A 19755-nucleotide genomic window follows, 5' to 3' on the forward strand; every position below is an offset into this window, starting at 1 on the left:
TCACTACTCTGGACGGCTCTGACTTAGAATACGTGGACAACTACAAATACCTGGGTGTCTGGTTAGACTGTAAACTCTCCTTCCAGACTCACATTAAGCATCTCCAATCCAAAATTAAATCTAGAATCGGCTTCCTATATCGCAACAAAGCATCCTTCACTCATGCTGCCAAACATACCCTCGAAAAACTGACCATCCTACCGATCCTCGACTTCGGTGATGTCATCTATAAAATAGCCTCCAACACTCTACTCAACAAACTGGATGCAGTCTATCACAGTGCCACCCGTTTTGTCACCAAAGCCCCATACACTACCCACCATTGCGACCTGTACGCTCTCGTTGGTTGGCCCTCGCTTCATACTCATCGCCAAATCCACTGGCTACAGGTTATCTACAAGTCTCTGCTAGGTAAAGCCACGCCTTATCTCAGCTCACTGTTCACCATAGCAGCACCCACTCGTAGCAGAGTAATGTCAAAGGATAAGACTATACACGGTGCAGGAAATATATGCATGGGTTTGAGGATAAGACTATACACGGCGCAGAAAATCCATGCAGGTGTACAAGGATGAGACTATACAAGGTGCAGAGGATAAGACTATAGCACTTTCATCTCCCCCATGCCATCTTCATAAACACACACACACACACACACACACACACACACACACACACACACACACACACACACACACACACACACACACACACACACACACACACACACACACACACACACACACACACACACACACACACACACACACACACACACAACCCCCTGCCCCAAGCTAACATTATCAGCACAAGCCTGGTAATAATGGAGGACTGGTTGGACTCTTGTTTGATTACATGGGTGGGTACCCCAGGGACTTGTCTCGGCCCGTTGATGAATTAATCTTTGTGATTGGCGCTGTGGGAGCTGGAGCACTGAGAGAGGCCATTGATTTGTCATTAGGGTGATTATTCCATTGGAATTGGATTTATTTGGGATCTTAACAACATGACAAAGCCGTGCCCTGGTCAACCTGGTGGCCACCGGAGGCCAGCCAATACGCTGTATCTGATGAAATGTCTGGGGGCTGACACTTTAGCTTGCATTGTGTTTCCGAGTCTAGCTCTATATTTCAAAATCAAACATTACTATATTTTTCGAATGTATATGAAAGGTAAGCAGCAAACATTGTGTACATTATCAACTGCCTACATCAAGAGTACCAGTGTTAGTCCTGCAAAACAAATGTTATCACATGCCACATTATGATTGGCGATTGACATCCTAACCTTGTTTGTCTCCAAATGTCAACATTTTCACAGCAGGGAGGTTGACGTGTTTGTTAACATGCCCCCCTTTAACTAAATTCATTACAGTTCAAAACCCAAGCAAGGGTCATTTGTGGTCCCGTGGCGCCTACGTATGCAAACCTTTTACTCCGGTCATAAATCTTATCAAGGTGAGGAAAGTGTTTACCCGGTCGTTTATTTCAGCGAAAGCCAGACCAGTGACCCATAAAATGAGCAAAGATAATGGGGACCTTAACATAGTCTTCTGCACATGGAGGTAATTGCTAAGGCCCTAGATCAATCAATATTGACTCCAGTTTTCCAACTACTGCTTTCACAGAATGTGTAAAATTGGCTTTAGACGGATGGAGAACATATCCCTAATAGTTTAACCTTAATCTATCGAACAAGTTCACTTGTACAATTATAGATTTAGCCAATTAAGCCATTTTTTTTTTACTGGGAATTCTGTGGGGTATTAAAAGTGCAACGCAAACTATTAATAATGCACAGAACATTTCAGAAATGTTATTCCATTGGAATGGAAAGTAAGTGACTACAGTAGTAAATGAATATGCAAGGCCCTTTGAAAATGTGTCTCTAAAAATACATGACTGCTGTCATACTTTATGTGATAATGACATTATGCCATATTGTGAAAGAATCTCTGTAAAAATGACATTGATCAAAGGTGCTCGAACATGTTATCAATACATCGGGAAGGGGGAAAATCACTGCATTGACAATCACTGCTTGCTCAAAGGCACTTAGATTTCTCTTTAGTAGACATTTCCATCTTAACTTGATGAATCTCACAATCTTTTTTTCCTTGCCACACTGAAGTAATTTATTTTTTATCTCTCCAAGCTATATATATATTTTTTTTATACAACCTGACACAATATGCCACAAGGGATGATAATAATTCCAGAACCTTGCACAAACTCCAGATAGCACTTACTCTCCCTTCAGTCGCATTTGGAGAAAATGAAGTGTCCTTTCTAAAAATGCTGAATATTATTAAATAATAAATGTTTTGACACATTTATCATACACATGCCAGGTAAAAACACATTGGCGTTTCAATATGTCACCTCAAAATATTGATTTCTACCTTCTACCTTCTGTTGTTCATGAAGGTTTAGAAAAGGCTATTTCCTGATCAGCATGATCATATTGATTCAAGGTAACACTAAGAAACTAATGTTATGATGCTTAAGTGAACCTGGGGCGGCAGGGTAGCGGTTAGAGTGGTTAGAGCGTTGGACTAGTAACCGGAAGGTTGCGAGTTCAAACCCCCAAGCTGACAAGGTACAAATCTGTCGTTCTGCCCCTGAACAGGCAGTTAACCCACTGTTCCCAGGCCGTCATTGAAAATAAGAATTTGTTCTTGCCTGGTTAAATAAAAAAATAAAAAATAAAAAGATTTCTCAGAGCTAAAATGTGATTTCTCTGAACATTCAGTGAGGTTTGCCGTGGTGAGGGTAACCGAGGGCCAATGAATCTTCCAGAGGTACGATGCAACAACTCAACATTTTCACTGAAATCATGTTTTCATTGGTTTTGATTAAATTTAATTGAGTAATCTTATTAAAAGGTGGAGGCTTGGGGACTTGTTAGCGCTGCATATTCACATTGGTAGAGGATGTTACTGTATGTATGAGAACTTACACTTTACTTTTTCAAGGAGTGACGGCAAGGATTACATGACAGTACCTGTCCAATGACGGGTTGTGCTATTTAAATCATCTGTCCCAAGATTCCACATTATCTCAGATGGCTGAACATTTCTTCAGCGCTGAAGAATCCATGAATGGTCCATGTCACTGTCTGGTCCTGACCCATTTTCATATTCAAGCAGTTCCTCTGTACATTATTGATGCACAGTATATTTGCCTTGATTTGAGTCTAAAATCAATGCGTAAATTCAGTATTAAAGTTCACTAACGCAACATTTTTGGGGTGATATTTTCTGAGTACAGTTTAATGTATTCACAGTCAGGCAAATTACATGTTTCTTGAGTGAGGAGAGGCAATCTGCTCTTGGCCATTCAACTCCAACTTTAATTTGGGTTCCAAAATATATATTTTGGAGACATTGCTAGGCTAAAGTACATTTTCGAAGGGGGAAAGGAGAGACTACCGCTGGCTTTACTTTGATGAGGTGTTAATATCTAAAATCAAGAGCAGATAGGACCCTTATTAGTCCCCATCTTCTCATTAGAGGGAGGGGCTTATCACACAGAGGAGAAGACAAAAGCTAAGGAAGTAATATGACTGGCGTTGACTTTGCTGCATGTCCTGAAGCTTTTGGTTGAGGTCAACTTAATTTGAGACTTCGATAGGTCGGGAAACTTGTGAGACGAGTCACATTGACACTGTTTAAAATACCTAATTCATGCCCCAACCTCGCTGGCATCCAAATTCTCAATTAGAATACATTTTAAGTATCCCTCGTTAAAGACCATAGATAACTCAGAATGAGTTTTTAAGGAATGTTGTGGTCTGAAGTATTTGTTGGTTTTATAATATATGCCATTTACCAGACACTTTTATCCAAAGTGAGTCATTTTATGTATGGGTGGTTCTGGGTACCATTCTCTACCAACTGAACTACAGAGAAATATCAGCACAGATACTTCATTTCAATCTCCTTGAAAATGGATGTGGAGGATTATTGCAATATTTTCTTGATGTCCTCATTGCATACCAAAGAATAACGATGACAGTTTTTTCAAAACTCAGGAAGTTGGAAAGATCATTAAATATTAATGTTCTCCTTTACACATAACAGTTTAAATTTGTAAACACTCAATATTTTATGTTAACTCAATCTCATGTAAAATGTATGAAGAAGTGACACAAACATGCACAATGTGGATCTGGGAAAAGTATTTCTCCAGGCCAAGGCTAGAAATAGAACTGACATCATTTGGCGTCCGTTTCAAGTCATCCGAGAAAAAAAAACATTATGGACATATTTCCAAAGTGGTCGCACCTTTAGCAAAGTTTGCAGCTGCACAAAGTTAAAAAGGTACTAATCCATTTTTAAACTGCACCGTTTTCCTCAAAATAAAACTAACCTTTTGTTTGGCATTTGGCATTTTTTTGTCTTTGTCTTTCATTTCCTTTAGAAACTAACAGTTTGATGGGTGGAAACACTTGGTGCCCGCACGTAAACGCACACACACGCTGACACAAGAAAACATGACATACGTTTACATTTTAAAATGACAATACACCATTCACCAGTCATTTACTTATAAATCCCCTTATTTGGACAAACAAAAAGCACAAAGTAAGCACACTGGTAGAACACCACCAATCAATGCATTAAGACGACGAAGAATGAGCCTGCAGCTCGATTAATGTTGAGCCATTGACAAACGGATTGAGTCAATATGCAAACATTCGCCCTAAACAAGTCAGAAAATACATTGGGCGGCAAAACTATATGCCCCATCGATTTCTGTTCGGGGTCAATGTACATTCTTCTGCATTTAGACATATAATTCCCTCTCCAGCAAAGTCATTAGACGGGCAAATGTTTAATTAAGCAGTCACTGTGGTGTAATCTCAATAATCCAGTATCTGAATGTGGGCCAAACTGGAACACTCCTGCCTGCCCCTTCCCTTTCGTGGGAAAAGACTGTTTCTAAAACAGCTACTTCACCACCTCCACACTGAAAATCCGACATGAACTGTGCAGCGTTGGCCAGAACAGATCTTAAATCCACACAATTCCCAGCATGGTCCGCTAATTAAAAGCCCACTTCGAAGATTTTCAGCAGATTCAGCCAGGTGTTCACAGCTGACCTATTTTTTCCGCCAAAGGAAAACAGTTTTTAGGGGCAAGGATCGAGACAGATGTGTCTGAAAAACTGTCAAGCTCTTTTTCACCCCTCCGTGCCTCCATGCACAAGGATTCATTATGTCTGGTCTTTGTGGATCATTTGGCTTTCCAAACTGTCCTCAGCTGGACCTGCTGTGGAATTATTCCCCCTAAACTGTCTGTCAGTTAGCAGAAGACGGCTTGTCACACATAATAGGGGTGTCATGACTGCCAGCGGAGGACAAGCGCAAATAAATGGATGCTGTTGCTCGTCTCAAAGTTAAGTGCATGACAGTGTCATTTCAAATTACAGTGATCTTTCTTCATTCATATTCAAAGTGAGGTCCGTTATTTCTGAAGCCAATAACAACACATTCAATAGACAGATGTGTGCAAGTTCTATGCTGTACTACTGTTCATCTTAGTGAGAGCATGTGAGAGCTTTAAAACATATTTAGTGTACTTTTCTTTCCAGAGGCAGGACAGGCGTCAAATCCATGGTAAACTCACATATCCCATGTTTCCAAATGCTCCACATGATCAAAATCTTAGTAGATTCTACCTTTCACTTAATACTTCCCTTCGTATTCTCCGCTCAGAATGATTAAACAAGTCAGAAATTCCTTTGGTTCCAAGTTCAAATAAGTGACAAAAACATATAAGCAGTACGCTAATAATTATTGAATTCACATTTGGCTGTATGTTCGTTCTCATTGTGTTCGCTAATAGACGCAGGCAGTATCGGCAATGTAAATCAGAATGAGAATCAGAAGACAAAGCCGAGTATTAGAAAGATAACACTGGAAATCATTTGTCAGTTCACAATGCAACGAGTAAAATAATGCTTGGCCATATCTAAATGAGGAAACAGTAGTCCTATAGCAGACAAAGGCAATTCAAATGGAAACTGGAAACTGTTGAGAATATTTGGGTGAGCTATTCAAAAAAAGTTGATTCTGCCACAGAAGATAATGAACTTAACAGTTTTCTGAGAGAACGAGGCAAAATCAGTTTAAGTTTCTGTCAGGGTTGGCAGTTGGTGATGGGGGGGGTGATGGCACCCAGTGGTAGGCATGGCAATCCTATTATTGGTGTTTCTGAAGTAGGCCTCAACAGATATAATTATCATGGATGATTCAACTTATTTGTTAATTACGGTATTCAAATAAACGGGAACATGGCAGCAAGTGTGTGAGCAAGACAAAGGAGCTGATGTGAGCAAGACAAAGGATACGATCGTGGACTACAGGAAAAGGAGGGCCGAACAGGTCCCCATTAACATCTACGGGCTGAAGTGGAGCGGATCGGAAGTTTCAAGTTCCTTGGTTTCCACATTACCAACCAACTATCATGGTCAAAACAAACCAAGACAGTTGTGAAGAGGGCACGGCAACACCTTTTCCCCCTCGGGAGCCTGACTGAAAAGATTTGGCATGGGTCCACAGATGCTCAAAAGGTTCTACAGCGGCACTATCGAGTGCATCCATACTGCTCTGCATGTGACCATATGGCGCTACAGAGGGTAGAGTGTCTATGGCCCAGTACATCACTGGGGCCAAGCTTCCTGATATCCAGGACCTATAAACTAGGTGGTCAGAGGATGGCCCAAAAAATTGTCAACGACTCCAGTCACCCAAGTCATAGACTGTTCTCTCTGCACGGCAAGCAATACCTGAGCGCCAAGTTTAGGACCAAAAGGCTCCTTAACAGCTTCTACCCCAAAGCCATAAGACTGAAGAACAATTAATCTAATTGCCACCTGGACTACTTACATTGATCCCCCTTGTTTTTACACTACTGCTATTCACTGTTTATTACCTATAAATAGCCACTTTACAAATTACCTCGATGAACCTGTACCCCCACACATTGACTCAGTACCGGTACCCCCTGTAATATAGACTCGTTATTGTTATGTACTTCTCTTGTTTTACTTTTTGATTAAAAAAAATTATTTTTGACTTTAGTTTATCTAGTAAATATTTTCTTAAATCTATTTCTTGAACTGCATAGTTGGTTAAGGGCTTGTAAGTAAGCATTTCACGGTAAGGTCTACACCTGTATTCGTCGCACGTGACAAATAACATTTGATTTGAAAAAAAATCTGCTAGCAGAACAAAGTTCAGTGTGGAGAGGCTGTGGCTTCAGATGAGCAACAGGCATAACACATTGGCGTTCTCCAACCCTCTACCTCTCACATATCCGGCGGAATCCCAATGTTCGCTGGAGTCATAGATACGGCTTATCGGTCATTTGGAATTTTGAGCAGCAAACATTTAAGTCATTTTCCGATCCCTGGCTTGCTCCCTTGTCAGGGTGATGTTCCAGCTTCGAACACTGCATAGGAATGAAGCATGTGGCAGGCACTGAGGTATTTTGAATATGAAGGCAGGCTTACATTTGCTATGTTGTACGGCTTAAGCATGGCCTATATTAGATAGTAAATCTACTGTATTACTAGTATCACATATATTACTATTTAATCTAATTCTAAACCTATTTCACAAAATCTAAAACTGTTCATGTCTTTGAAAGAACTCCAAGGCATAAAGAAACACAAAAAGCAAACTCTCAAGTTCAATTTCTATAGAATGTTTGGTGAGGAGATCATTTTAAATTTAGACATTATCAGCCTCCACTATATTAATCAAAGTCAAAACGCAATCCCGCTTTGATAAGTTGCTGGCAATAATTCTCCCATTGAAGGCGCTTTTTTGAGTCTCGCTCAGGTGAAATGAAGAAGAGCTGATTGCGTGGGGTGATCCTACTGATTACATTTTAAAATTTAAAATGCATTTCTCATTAGATGATTCTGTGGCAGCTGATGTGGCAGTATGCTGTTATATGCGCACACTGTCGTGTGTTTCTTCAGTGTGAGTTATTCTTCACTTTAACATTTCCAAATCATCAGTGTTAAAGGTTGATAATGTCTATCACTATGCTGTTTCCCTAGATAGATGAGCCTGCACTGATATCTAGGTTTCAGTTCCTATCAGTAACATCTCTAGTGACATCTCTAGTTTAACACAACCTGATAATCAGCTTATGTCACCATATTGCACCTCTTTTCATTATAGTCGCTGAATACATTCTACAAAGACTTTCTCTATAATATGTTATATTTTGCATGCAGTCATATCATGGCTGACAATGATAGGTCCATCCCAGCCCTCATTAGGCATCTGTTTGTGTGTTATCCTGGCAGCTTCCCTCTGAACGGCTTGTCAATGTTTAATGAATCACTCATCATCGTTTAACGAAACACTCATCTTCGACGGTAGGAGGAGTTCAGCTTTCTTAGCCTGCCCCCTGTACTGCGAGCTGAATTACCAATGATCAAGACTCAGAGTTAGCCTTTGAAGCGGATTTCTCCTCTAGTAAAACCACTCAGACGAATGTTCAATGGCCATGATGTACTGAAATGATTGTGGCATATGTTTCAATAGGAATGTATCATAAACGGTTGGTATACATTATAGACATTTTGAGAATAGAACAAAGTCTATGATAAGCTGTTATACTATTGAATTAATCAATCCACATCTGAAGACTAACGTAGGTTTCTTTTACATATTCACATGGGGTAATAAGCATGAACTATTACTCGAGTGAACTGTATAAATTATGCAGTTGGTTCTATTGTGTCAGAATATTTGATTTATTTATAACATGTGCCAGTCAATTGACAGTAGGGGGTGTACGAAGTAACACTTCGTTTTTAGATGGATTTGTAAGCAGTAAAGCAGTACATTGCCAGCTGCTCGGAAATGATCTGAACCAAGCCGTGTGGCAATGGAATCAATGAATAATCGCCTTTCAATCATTCTACAATGCATGAGTTCCAGCAAGCGACACTAGTCCTCCCTGGGCTGGTTGGCCTCCGTGTTGACGGAAGCAGTAGCTCACAGCCTTCAGATGATTGTCCTCTCCCAGAGAGAAAAGGAAAGAGCTTTCAAAGCAGAGAGGGGGAAGGACACTTAGCTGTTGTGCTCCTTGAAACTGGCCCCCTCTCTTTCCCTTTCCATCTCCCAGCGACACAATGGGGATTTGTTTCGTCATCACTCATAGCTCTATCAATAACATATACATACGCTGAGAGCAATGAGAAAGACCAATGACGGGACACCAAGAAAGACATTAAGCATTTTGCTGAAAGACATAAATCAAAAACAGGAGGCTTCTGGATTATTATAAACCAACGAGAACTATTATTGTAAGTGCTCTCATTTAAAGGACACTAACTGATAGGAGTGTGATTTATATGGGGGGCACGTGGCATATTAGGACTTGTTGGGGAGAATTACTTACATTTGGGAAGAAAGTTATCTGGTAAAAAGACACTCAATGTATCACTATTTCCTGAAGTTTTATGCATGGGAAATATTAATTAATTAAGTATTAATAGTAATCAAGGGGCAATTTATAATACAATTGCTTCACGATTAAATCAATGCTCTCAATTGCTTCATGATTAAATGTGATTATTGTTAATTTGTACATTTGTATATACACCTTATCCCTATAAACCATTGTCATTCAGTGTATTACCTATTCCGCTTTGTTATCAGAGTGGCCACAAAATCAAGACACCAGAGATAGTAGCATGTGTCATGTGTCATGGAACATCTTTCAAATAGGCCTCTCTTTTAAAAGCTCATTACTTAATGCATACAAATGACCATGGACTCAGTAGCCATACACCTCAGAAACTGACACTGTTTGGTGCAAACTTTAGTCTTGGGCTCCAATTTCACATATCATTTTCACAGGGAGCTGTTTGGCCCGACGCATGCAAAATTGTAATTCCATCTTAGTTTCGTTGTGTCGTTGCTAATGACCTTTCGTGGGGTAGAATAGAAAAAGGAGGAGGGCCACTGTAATAAAAATATATAAAAAGAGAAAATGCCCATATTTCATCATAATGTTTCTTTGATGTGAAGTCAAAATAAGCCTATTTGCTACAATGTGTCAACAACAGTGTGTGAGCATGGTGAAAAAATTGGCTGCGGAGAGGTCATTTGTCAGAAACGGATTGGTGGGAGCAAGCGCGGTCGGCTAAAATGTAGATGCAGACAGATTTGAGGGAGCGAAATTGATCAAAACGAGGCTATGGGATTGGGGCGTGTGCATGTGCCCACACCAGAGTGAGATTGTGTGTGGGTAAGGGGTTGAATGAATGAATAAGTATCCAAATCATTATGCCCTATCATTAAATACAAATTCAGAGGCTGATTATGTTGTGCTTTTCCTGTCACGCTGCATAAATAGTGTAGGGGAAAATTGCGGAGGCTGGCGAAGGGGACCATTATGAGGGCACTGGACTGTGGTGCTGTGAAATGAGATGGAACAGAAAGACTTATATGAGATTATATAGTCATACAGATAACAGTGGAAAATGTATGGAAAACCGCAGGAAATCATCTGATATATTGTTAAAATATTCACAGAACAGAAATATAAACGCAACATATAAAATGTTGGAATAAAATTAATAAAAGGTGCCAGAAATGTTCGAGAAGCACAAAAAGCTGATTTCTCTCAAATGTAGTGCACAAATGTGTTTACATCCTTGTTAGTGAACATTTATCCTTTGCTTAAAATAATCCATCAAACTAACACGTAACATATCAAGAAACTGATTAAACAGCATGATCATTACACAGGTGCACCTTGTGCTGCGGGAAAATAAAAAGCCACTCTAAAATGTGTCGTTTTGTCAAACAACACAATGCCCTCAAGTTTTGAGGGAGCGTGCAATTGGTATGCTGCCTGCAGGAATATCCACCAGAGCTGCTGCCAGAGAATTGAATGTTCATTTCTCAACCATAAACTGCCTCCAACGTCGTTTTAGAGAATGTGACAGTATGTCCAACCGGCCTCACAACCACAGACCACGTGTAACCACGCCGGCAGGATCGTCTGAGACCAGCCACCAGAACAGAACAGCTGACGAAACTGTGGGTTTGCACAACCAAAGAATTTCTGCAGAAACTGTCAGAAACCATCTCAGGGAAGCTCATTTGCGTGCTCGTCGTCCTCACCTTGACCTGACTGCAGTTTGGTGTCGTAACCGACTTCAGTGGACAAATGTTCACCTTTGATGGCCACTGGCTTCGATATTGTCACTTTAATAAAAGCCTCTGTTACACAGCTACACCTAAAACATGCTTGAAAATCCAGTTGTAAACTGAAGTAGTAGGGAAATAAACCTGGTAGTAATGTAAAACTGTGATTCCCCTCTTTTTTAACAAAGGCCAAAACTGCTTTCAAAAGTGTTTTCCTGCGATTGCATTAATAGCTGTGCATTGACTGCTTGTCAGAGTACATGTTTCTCTCCTATGGCTCTCGCGACTTGAATGCGCCTCAAGAGGAAGAGTTTTCTCACATAGAACACACAAACCGACGAGGTAAATAGGTCAACTATTCTACTATGAGGTTGTCTCATTTTGTTTTAATAACAACATTATCTGTCAAAAATAGTATGACTGGAAAGTTACATCCTGGGTGACAAAGTATATAGGCTTTGAATGACTTTGCCAGCAGCTGGAGTCGGCTTCACACCACTGTCTGAGTTGAGCGCTGCTGTGGTTTGCATTATAGACTATTTAAAAAATTACCCCATTTTCATATTTGAGTAAAAGTAAAGATACCTTAATAGAAAATGACTCAAATAACAGTGAAAGTCACCCAGTAAAATACTACTTGAGTAAAAGTCTAAAAGTATTTGGTTTTAAATATACTTAAGTATCAAAAGTAAATGGAATTGCTCAAATATACTATCAAAAGACAAAGTGAAAGTATAAATCATTTCACATTCCTTATATTAGGCAAACCAGAAGGAATAATTGTCTTATTTGTATTTTTTATTTACAGTTAGCCAGGGGCACACTTCAATTCTCAGACATCATTTCATTTCAGAGGCAATAGGGATGACCAGGGATGTTTTCTTGAGAAGTGCTTGAATTGGACCATTTTCCTATCCTGCTAAGCATTCAAAATGTAACAAGTACCTTTGGGTGTCAGGGAAAATGTATGGAGTAAAAAGTACATTATTTTCTTGAGGAATGTGGTGGAGAAAAAGTAAACATTGTCAAAATATAAATAGTAAAGTACAGATAGATACCCAAAAAACGACTTAAGTAGTACGTTAAAATATTTTTACTTAAGTACTTTACACCACTGCCACCACTACCATTTAATTCCATTCATCTAAACATCGGAGTGTCATCAACAATCATGCATGTCAGGTCAGTGTACACCGCATAACAGAGAAAATGTCGTATTTGAGAATACATTTACATGGGAATATACTTCGTAGAACAGACATGCTTCTGTCTGTATTAGGCTATGTCATCTCCAAACCACCAGACCTGGATTCACTTGGTCAGTCAATGCCATGGTTCTTAATGTTGTGTATACTCAGTATATACACTGAACAAAAATATAAATGTGATATGTAAAGTGTTGGTCCCATGTTTTCTAAGCTGTAATAAAGAAAATCCCAGAAATGTCTCTCAAATTTTGTGCACAAATGTGTTTACAGTTAATCCATCCACACTTGAGGACTGTCTCATTCAAACATGCCATAGTTAATACTATACTACATACAGGACTGCTGTCAAATAAGAACCTAGGGAAATATCACACAACACCTTGTTATCGCTCCCCTTAGGTCAATGTTGAAGCTTCATCAGTTCACTAACAGACTGTACTTTTGACACAGACAACTTCATTGTTTCGTTCATATTGCAGATATATTTGGTTACTCATTGTCTATGTGTCATAGAATGTACCTGTAGGTCATTGACATGTCTGTCAATATGTTGTCAAAATGAATAGGATGAGTCTCAATGTTAACTCATAAGCCAGTGAGTAAAATGAGACATTCTGGATTTCTCAAGAGTAAGGCCTCACATATAATTGTCAATTTAAAGACTAAGGAAATCAAATGTGTGTCGAACTCTGCAACAAAAATAATGAATTCGGCTGGCAGTCAACCATATCAAATGAGTGTTACTTTATCATAGTTTGAAAATGGAATGGCATTTTCAATACAATGGGATTTTTCTTCATATAAATTACAATTTGCCTTCTTGCTCATTTTGCAGTATAAATAGTAACCTATGATATTATCCGTCAGCCAGTTAACATTCTCGTTTGAATACGATTCAGTGTGTCAGTGTAATATTAGACTTTTGGAAAAGACAAGTCCGTACAATACAAAGTCTTATATTATCTACAATTTACCCACAATGCCACTGTCTTCTTCATGTCTGTGTTCATCTACCAAACTATGTTAGCAGGATAAACTCAATCAAACCTGCATTGCAGTATTTACACAGTAGCTCATTTCCCTTAGTAATGGTTTTCATGACTGTAACAACATAACCACTCCCTACCACAGGAAGACACTTCCAGTTTTCACAATCAGACAGGTGTGTGCACAGGTGGACAAATAAGACATTGCATTTATGTGGCAGGTTAAATGTAGTCTGTTGTGTATGTCAGTACTGCATTGTAGCTATCTTGGTATTGCGACAGTGTGCTGTTTTACATTCATGTCACTTTTGTGTTGTCAGAATGAGTTGTCACATCCCAGTAAACATAGCGCGTTGCACTGTGATACCGCGTAGACATGTGTCAATGTCTACACACAATGTCTGTCCTCCTTGTGTACATTCGATAGACAGGCAGCTATTACAGAATCAAACCCACAGTCCTTTATATCAACTGTAGACTGATAGAGCAACATCCCGAAACCAATCTGGAGTTATAAAGCATGGAGGCTTACCTTGAGGTTGAAGGTGTGAAAGTCATGGAACATTCTCTCTCCTGAGACCTGTGTGACAATGAAGAGGATGAGACGTCCGTCATGATTAAGGAAGCCCACAATTACAGAGAAGCCCAAGCGACAGTGATTGATCAACAAGGAACTCTCCTTAATGAAGACTAAAGCACCCGAGCGATCCAGAGACCAAATTGGAAAATGTAACTAGAACTACAGTACACAGTGCCAGATGCTTCACTCAGCTCGTGATAGCATGTTGATAGTGTGTTAGATGCTCGACCATTTTGTACGTTGGTAGCACCTGTGAAGCCAGTTCTCAAGAGATATTCAATCAACAAACTCTGATAAACTTATCAAACCAGAAAGAGGGAACGCAACATGAAGTCCACACCTGAAAAATGCATGGTCATAGTCATGGGAAAACACTGAATAGACAGAGTTCAGGGAAAGTACACCCTTAATATTGTGTCTGAAAGGCTGTGTCTGAAGGACAAAGAACAAGAATACAATTCCCTTCCAAACACCGACAACAACCTATTCATGGTATCGGTGAGCCCAGGCCAACACTAGCAGGTAGCCTTGAAGATGGACAAAGATAGCAAGAATTGATCGAGTTTGAGTGAGTCTCGTGTTAAAAGACTGTCTGAACCCAAGGGCCACTCAAACATAACCGAATCAGTTTGACTGTCAAATACTACTTTGTTATCTACCTCATTGTTAATCATTAGAGAGAGAGAGATAGAGAAAATTCAGGCCCTGGAGGCAGACGCATCAGATGCCACCGCTGCGTTAAAATTCAGATATCGATTCAGCTCCGTAATACACTGGAGTGTGACGCGCTCTGACTAACCATAGGGAGGTGCACCTTTTCTTTTGGTTCTTTTCCCATCAAGTATAAGGTAAGCAATGTGCTTCCACAGGGTTACATCAGTTTGGAATGGTAAGCAATGAGCTTCCACAGGGTTACATCAGTTTGGAATGGTAAGCAATGTGCTTCCACAGGGTTACATCAGTTTGGAATGGTAAGCAATGAGCTTCCACAGGGTTACATCAGTTTGGAATGGTAAGCAATGTGCTTCCACAGGGTTACATCAGTTTTGAATGGTAAGCAATGAGCTTCCACAGGGTTACATCAGTTTGGAATGGTAAGCAATGTGCTTCCACAGGGTTACATCAGTTTGGAATGGTAAGCAATGTGCTTCCACAGGGTTACATCAGTTTGGAATGGTAAGCAATGAGCTTCCACAGGGTTACATCAGTTTGGAATGGTAAGCAATGAGCTTCCACAGGGAATGGTAAGCAATGAGCTTCCACAGGGTTATGTCAGTTTGGAATGGTAAGCAATGTGCTTCCACAGGGTTACATCAGTTTGGAATGGTAAGTAATGTGCTTCCACAGGGTTACATCAGTTTGGAATGGTAAGCAATGAGCTTCCACAGGGTTACGTCAGTTTGGAATGGTAAGCAATGAGCTTCCACAGGGTTACGTCAGTTTGGAATGGTAAGCAATGAGCTTCCACAGGGTTACATCAGTTTGGAATGGTAAGCAATGAGCTTCCACAGGGTTATGTCAGTTTGGAATGGTAGGCAAGTACAGTGATTAATATGAAGTGTAAACTCTGGATGCTTGACTGATGACTTCTACCTCAAATGTATACTGTTTTATACTGTACATTTACTGATTATAATGTAAATACTGTAAACGTGTACACAATTCATCATATAAATCACCTTGCTTAGTTTTACAGCAGTATTGTCCAGTGAGATCACATCTGTAAGACCTTTTTACCTGTGGGCTCACCTATAGCAGCTTTGCAGAATCTCAAACATCCTTTCACTGGCAGATATTAACTGAACTGCCACCCTCCATTCATTAGACAGTAATTACTCATATAAGGCGTTTACTCCATCGACTCCTCTCTTTTGCCAGGTGCAGAATCCTATAACTTCATATCTGGAAAAGCAAAGTGGTGGTGTGTGCTGCACGTTACTATACTGTACCAGACTAAGCTGCCCTGTTTGAACGTGATGCCCTCCAATGCAATCTCCCTCCCCGTCAAAACATCAAGATTACGGGGCTTAAGGTAATGGAAATGGGAGAATCAAAAATCCGGTAGGGAAGTACACAGCGTTGTCTCTGTGAGCTCACGCTGTATTGGGTATGTTAGCTTTACTTGATCATTTATACTATTTGTACTATTTATTTACTTCTGGGTTCTATTCCTGTGTCCACACTAGCATACTACATAGAGTGAACCAATGTATTGTGCAGCATTCTACATGATATGCTAGTTTGGACATATAAAAAAATGATGTATTTGATCGATGGGAATCCTCTCCATCCTTTTTATGTCATTCTTTAGCCTCCACAACTGCAACTATTTTTCAGCCTTCCGCTGTCATCATATTGTACTGTACCAAAGACTTTTAACCTTACCTCAATAGCACCTCGCCACTAAAATGAACTTCGCCTGAATTGCCCTTGTTGTTGGTCTCCATAGAAACTGTCCCATCAAGTCCATTCAATTCAGAGTGGCAGGGAGGGAAGGACTCTTGTCTGATAAGTGTTCTCAAAGTGGTCTCATTTTAATCGATTCTGAGAATGGCCTAGTATAATTACAGTTAATTAGATAACTACTGAGGTACTTTTTCTCGAGGACAGGACGATGATACGCTGATGTAAGCCTGTGGCGAGAGTTTCGCGAGGTAAAATGAATTTCTTCAACTTTAAGTTGAGCTTCATATAGACTAGATAATATGCATGCTAAACTATTCTTGTCAGGTTCAAATAGAGTTGTTTAGCCTTTCATATATGCCGAGATGTTTGTATCACCATGCTTCTTTATTTGAAGTAGAAATGAAGAGGTAAATTAAATGTCACATCACACTTAAGCTTTAGTAAACTCATTTGAAATGTGTTGGCATACAAAGGGCCTAATTCAATCCAAACACGTGGACATACCGATACCAAACACTGGTATCGGTATGTAACAAAAAATGTAATTTATATGCCGATTACTTAATCAGTGTTATACTGGGAAAACATCATTGATTGCTTTGGTATTAGTGCAACAACACTGATTGCCTTCTGGTAGTGTGATGGAAATGTTATATTTGATATTTAAAAAAAACGGAAAACTGGGAAAGAAATAGTAAATCCTAGTGGCCACTATTTTCTGACACTTCTCTGTATAATCTTAATCTGCTGGGAAAGGCTGCCTGGGCTCAAGGCACTAAATTGTCAGCACCCTTCAATCAGCTTGGCATCGTGAGTCAGTCTGCACACCCACACATTGCAGAGGTGACGGTATGTATTTGACCGCAGCTCCAGCTCATGTAAACATAAAGAATCCTGTTATATGTCTGCTTATTTGGAGTGTGTGACAATGCACACACCCCCACACACACAGTTTTTTGTTGCGTTACAGATTTTAAAAAAGTGGCTTTTTGTGGCCAGTTAGCATTTATACAGCCCAAGGTGTTGTGGATCAGATGTAGGAGCTATCTTGAAACAAGAAAGAAGTCAATATAGTGTAAGCAACAGCTGAATGTGATAATTGCTTCAGGTTGCAAAGGGAGTCTCGGATGTTCTACTCATTACACTGTAATTCAGCCATCACTCTTTTGTTGTAAGCCAGAGCCATTGTTGTACAATCAGTCGACTGAATTCGCCATCTGGTAGTTTGCTTGTTTGCTCATCTTTGAGAAATGTTTGACACATTTCGCACACACACGTTTCTTTTGTGGTGTCATTTAGTAGTCAATAGGTAACAATGTCTTTGAATGGTGCAGTCGTCCTTCAATCTCTGTTTCCGCCCACAGTTCGTAAACAGCTGGGCGGCCCCTGGCAAATGTCTATGCCAATACTTTGTTTACAAACATAAATCTTAGTATAGGGCCTCAGTTTGGCCAATGGAGTGTACCTGTAAGTAAGCTTTGAAAATGAACCTACAATCTTTTACAGTGTAAACATGATTTGTCCCTTTGGAATGCTGACAATAGTGATGTTGATCATGAATGATGATGATGCTTGATTGGTCCATAAAATGACACTATATCAGGGATCATCCATTAGATTCAGCCGAGGGCCAATTTTTTCTTGAGCGGATGGTCGGTCGGCCAAAACGTAGACTGCAAATTGACTACAAGAAGTCCAAACATGTATAATGTTTGACTAAAACATAATCATTTCAAGCCATGCTTATATTTGTATACGATCACCTGTCTCTATTTTGCGTGGGAATACTTTCTTCAATTAAACAATAGATTTCTTCAATTACAATCACTTGGAGTCGATTTCCTGGTGTTTCTTCAGTCTATTATGTCCAGCATAATACATTTTTTGCTCAGAAAACTTGGCGGGCCGCCAGCTGAGGAACCCTGCACTATATCATAGGTTGCATCCATAGGGTTTACGATAGACCGGGAGTCACACAATCAAACACGCCTACAAATATGTGCACTGTGAAGTCATCTGCTCTGTTCCTGCAGATCTGAGACTACTGTGTCTGCGTACAGTTTCAGACGGCACATAATGCAACAACAATAACAAAAACGTCACTACCGACTGCTTTATCTCACACCGCACAGCAAAACGTATCTCCTTGAGTCCCGGCCTGACAATGATGCATCGTCCAAATCGTTCCTATTGATCCCCACCATTATAAACTATAATTCCACTTAATTAGTTGCCTTCACGGTCAACAAGATGGATTTGAAGCCTGCGAGTGTTGTCAACTTTAAGTGTAATTACTCACTACTGAATAATAATGGAGCCTATTTAGTTTAGTTTAAAACGATGACCCCCCCCCCCCACACACACACACCCCATTCTCCCCTCTCTTTGTACCTTCTCAAATTTAGAGAGTGCCTGAATCCACAGCTAAATTCAACGATTTTATGTTAACAGTAGAATGGGTCCATGGAGCCTCTGGAGTTGAAAAAAGGAACATTTTGCTGGCGGAGCTGCTTGCCTCAGCACCGAGGGGCAGCACGTTTTGAATGCTCTGCTTTCACCCGGAATGGCCCACAAGAGGGATGCCAGGGGGTCCTTCGATGCAGGGAACCTGGGAATTTTGTGGCCATTCATCACGTTAATGAGTCACGTCATTGATTTACCCCCAAAACAGGAGTTTGTTCAAAAGTTCCACCCTGCTATCATAATTTGTTTCTTGAATTTTGGCTGAAGCTAGCAATTTGTCCTCACAAAAACTAATGGTTGGGGAGTTGATACAGGGACATACAGGCTTGTGGTTTATGAGAATATGTTTATGATAATATTGAGCACTTCTCAATCTTGGTTTCCACCCAAAGTGAGCCATGGAAGGCTACTACAGCAAAAAAAGAAAAGTATTGAAGGTTACATTTGGCAAACCAACCACAGTTTACAAAAACAAATATAAGGGGCAGAAACAGAGGTTGAGGACATTGCTTTAGCTGTCTGTCTTGTTGTATTGTTTGTAATATAAGTGTTTTTAGGACCCATGTTGGGTGGCCTTGTGTCAGACCACTGAGAAGTAGGAGAGATTAAAATGGAGGCAGGATATTGGAGCGCGGAATACATTTTACCGAGGAATCCAAATCTGTGATATTCCCATTTTGGGGGTGAGCGGATTTAAAGGAAGATGGACTGATAAATCTTGGGCCAGGTGGAATAGATGAATCCAAAAGTTATTTACCCATTTTAATTGGAAATGTCTGTCACACTGAAGTGGCCTCGCTACCAAGCCAACTCTGGGAAAAGTCATGATCCTTCTACCTTGATCAGCGGCAGGTATTTTATGGAGGGTGATATGCTGCATGTCAGCCACATCTTTAGATTTATTCAGGCAATATATTCTGACGTTCAA

At 40.1% G+C, this 19755-nt stretch overlaps 1 protein-coding gene across 13 annotated transcripts in view; it reads right to left on the bottom strand.

The window, feature by feature from the left end:
* The window catches only part of LOC118391984 (receptor-type tyrosine-protein phosphatase delta-like), a 377633-nt gene that overhangs the window by 304481 nt on the left and 53397 nt on the right, over nucleotides 1-19755 (bottom strand). For all 13 annotated transcript variants that reach the window (XM_052459507.1, XM_052459505.1, XM_052459506.1 and 10 more), the window contains exon 3: nucleotides 13911-13958. The gene's annotated coding sequence lies outside the window, so the exon portion shown is untranslated. The remainder of the gene's footprint in view (nucleotides 1-13910; nucleotides 13959-19755) is intronic.

Source organism: Oncorhynchus keta, chromosome 13 (assembly GCF_023373465.1).
Source record: "Oncorhynchus keta strain PuntledgeMale-10-30-2019 chromosome 13, Oket_V2, whole genome shotgun sequence".
NCBI lineage: Eukaryota > Metazoa > Chordata > Actinopteri > Salmoniformes > Salmonidae > Oncorhynchus > Oncorhynchus keta.